The 3,657-nt window shown below is 36.9% G+C and overlaps 1 long non-coding RNA gene across 1 annotated transcript; it reads right to left on the minus strand.

The window, feature by feature from the left end:
* Nucleotides 1-2,024: 2,024 nt before the first annotated feature.
* Nucleotides 2,025-3,308, minus strand: LOC137419183 (uncharacterized). Its single transcript, XR_010982782.2, has 2 exons — nt 3,125-3,308; nt 2,025-2,784 (listed from the first exon to the last, which is right to left on the minus strand). It is a non-coding gene; the product is annotated as an uncharacterized LOC137419183 (long non-coding RNA).
* Nucleotides 3,309-3,657: the final 349 nt, after the last annotated feature.

Below are 3,657 nucleotides of genomic sequence, written 5' to 3' on the forward strand. Positions count from 1 at the left end.
TGGTGGTGTAATGGTTGGAGTGTCCACTCTGAGTCTTGGAGGTGGATGGTTCAAATCCCAGTGGAGTCATCCCAAAGACTTTATAAGATAAATGGTACATATACTGCTTTACTTTCTTGACGCTCAACCTTTAGAAAAGATAGAGCACGGACAAACAATGCTGTGAAGGTAATGGCAAACAACCCAGTGTCACCCTAACCAAGAAAGAAACTGCTTCAGCCTCACAGATGATGGTGACGACATCATAGTTGGCATGCGTAGTATATGTGCCTCAATGTGAGTTTAAGAAAAGGCCTTGATGTAAAACTAGTTGTTTTCCCCCCAAATTTGGAAACAAACAGGAAGGAGCAAAACTTTCCTTAGGTGAAGTTTCATCAGCTTCTGGCACTTAGAATCATCCAAATTGAAGAAAAAAAAGGGCACACCCAACCAAAATTTGTACTATACAATCAACCCTGCCAATGGTATGACCTTTATAAGGGTCAGCAAAATGCAAATAAACCTGGCTCTCCTGAGAAGCAAAAGTACGAGAGCATTACAATAATTTAACTACAATTATTGGCCAATGCCACAATAGCTTTTCAGATCAATGTAGTTTTTCTGTTTTTTAATCTAAGTTTCACGAACGTTTTCATCTGGAGTGTATAAAACTCGTGTATAATATTCACCTGCTACATCCAGGAGGATCCGGTTTCTCTCTGAGTGATGCCATACCCCTTCTTTGAACATCATGCATTGAGAAAAGTCCTGCGAGCACAACGTCTCCTGTTTTAGCAACTGCAAAGTGACCACTTAAAGGCGGACACAGCAATCGTGCTGCAACCGGATAATACGGCGACATGAACATTATACATTGAAAAAAATAAGGGATCAGCATTAAGCTATCGGACCAGCAAAAGGAGCTTATCATTGTTTATTTCCAGAGAGCAATGCGTCGGCTTTTAAAACTGGACTGCAAAATAAATAAACTAGATATAAAATCTCCTGGGAAGTGTGATTATAAATAAAGTGAGAGCGTGTGTATCATAAATAATTTTATTAATTAAAACAATTGATTTTGTAATTGTGAAACAACTAATATTTGATTGTGACTAAAAGTTCAATCACAGATTATACCAATCTTTGTACTAATCAGTTTATCGGCATTTATTTTCCAAAGCAAAATGCTCACTAAAGTAACTGAACGATCATTTATCCAGATCTTTCCTGTAAGGGCTTAAAAAACAAAGTTTGGAGGAGCCTCCCAACCACAATGAGGGAGCGCAACCTCTCACCTCTAACTTCAGTGCTCACTTCCCAACCTCTAACTTCAGTTGCCATCTTACAGAAAACCAACAGATGTGAAAGGATACTGTCAAATGAATTCAACACTTTTGTGTCCTTTTGTGGGATAATCTTTTCAACAGATAAAAGGGATTCCAAAAGGAATTCCACCCTTATTAGTGGAAAACTTCCTGGTTACTGCAAACACAAAGCACAATTAAGCAGGGATAAATAATTGGTTTACGCTGTCTGTTTGTCGGTCTATTTATATTGTCGACAAACTTCTTAATTTCAATTTAATTTTATCTTTTGAATATTGTAGAACACGAATCCAAACATGAATCAGAACCAGGACATGCAATTTAGCAGTGCTTTGGCTTTGAATCTGGCAAATTATACGGAGTCTCAAAAAAGTCCCTTCTTCCTGTGTACATGAGTATGAGGTAATGGTTTTAGTTAGAGTCCCTGTATATAGAGAGTTGTGTCAACTCAAATTTGGACGCCATTTTGTGTCTAAGTGTGTCGGATTAGATATACATGTACATTCGCGATATGGGGTGATATATTCTAAACCTGCTAAAAAAAATTTTACTACACATATTTAGTCTTATTATTACATACAGGTGATATTTGTTTTGTCAAAAACTCAGCTATTGCCGTGAAAAAGAGCTGTGTGGTGATATTAAAAGTGGTATGGCAATGCATATTACAAGCCAACACTGCATATAAGAGCTAACATTATAAGTAAGACAAACCAATGCTGTCGTTCTCTGAATTTTAATAACTTTTAGAAAGGAGTGTGGGCATATCCAATATTTTCTAAAGGGTGCCGAGAGCAATTCCGGTGTAGGACTTCCAGCCGACATATAGTCTAACACACTTAAAACAAATTCTGTACGTGGTATTGCCATATTTCTATAGTGTACAACTTTAGTTTTATCGACATTTATATTCAATTTCCATTGTAATGATTTAACAAGCTGCAAGTCAGCTTCTGTCTCTGACATAAGGAAAACGTCATCGGCATCTAGTAAGATTGAAACGTTCATTTATTACTACACCCTTGCCCAGAACTCTGATGGATATTGCCTGATCGATTAATATGTTTCATAGCTGGCGACTTAATTAACACTTAATTTTCGACTGCGCCAAGCCGTAATTAAACAGAGAAAAAACTTTAAAAAACACCTGCAGTGTGCACGGTTCGTCTAGTCGAACAGATATGGAAAAGCACAGATACGACGTCGTATTCACCATAACTTGTTTAATTTCACCAGGAACACGATGAGGCCAACACAGTAAACATTCAGTACAAAACTTGGTTCATACATTCAGTACATATTGATATTCGAGCTTCCTGTTTCAACTTTGCTTTGCATATTGATCTTGCTGTTCTTTTTGTCTTCCTCAATTGATCGTTCAGTTTTTTATTTTTCTCCTCCAATCTCAGCAGCCGTTCTTCAATAGAATCACTAGTATCTTGGCCCTCTTGTGTATCAGTGTCCATAGGTTCACTCTCAGCTACAAAAGAGCACATATGCAATTAATGGCCAACTGGAAAATTGGTATGTACAATTGCTCAGTATTCTGTAGATAAATGTTGTAATCGGGAAAGATAATTTTATACTTAACGTTAAATATAACACAATTTTTTTACAATTTAATTTTGCAAAATATTTAGAATAATGTAAAAAGAAAATGGCAACAGGAAGATAGTCATCATAATCTGAACGTACAATTATAGTTCAAAGAGCTATACAAATATAGACAAGCACATGCCTGTCATTTTGTAATCGTTTAAAATATGTCATTGATTGAACATGTCCTGCCATGATTTTGTAATAAATAAAACAATTCTTACATTGAGATTCATTTGAGGAGTCAATACGTTCATGAGTGGAGTAGGTGTGGTCGGACAAGTTTGGTAGATGTAGTCTCTCAGTTCTGGACGGTCAACACTTCTTGGGGGAGTTGCGCAGCTTCACGGGTTTCCGGTAGCTAAATATTGTTGGAACTGCAGAGCACTTCAACCTCTTTTTGTCATCAGCTCGACCCCTCTCAAACTGATTCACATCGAAATGTTCCTGCAATCATACAATGAGTGTCCTTGATGTATTTATTTATTGAAATTTTTATTCTAACACAACACAGTTTAATTTGAATGAGCTGTCATGTACTAGTACTTCCACAACAGAAAATCACATGGACAATCTTCCGGAAGATGGCCAGACAAATCGCTAGCTCTATCGACCACATGTATATTGATATCAAACAGGGATAACAGCTTTTGAAAGTTGAGCCAGTTTTAAATGTGGGTACACAAATACACCTGTTTTACTGCATTAATCACCTAGAAATATTGTATGTTTTGGGAACGATAGCTGTCACCAGGTT

The sequence above is a fragment of the Myxine glutinosa genome, chromosome 1 (assembly GCF_964187855.1).
Source record: "Myxine glutinosa chromosome 1, kmMyxGlut1.1, whole genome shotgun sequence".
In the NCBI taxonomy this organism is placed as follows: domain Eukaryota; kingdom Metazoa; phylum Chordata; class Myxini; order Myxiniformes; family Myxinidae; genus Myxine; species Myxine glutinosa.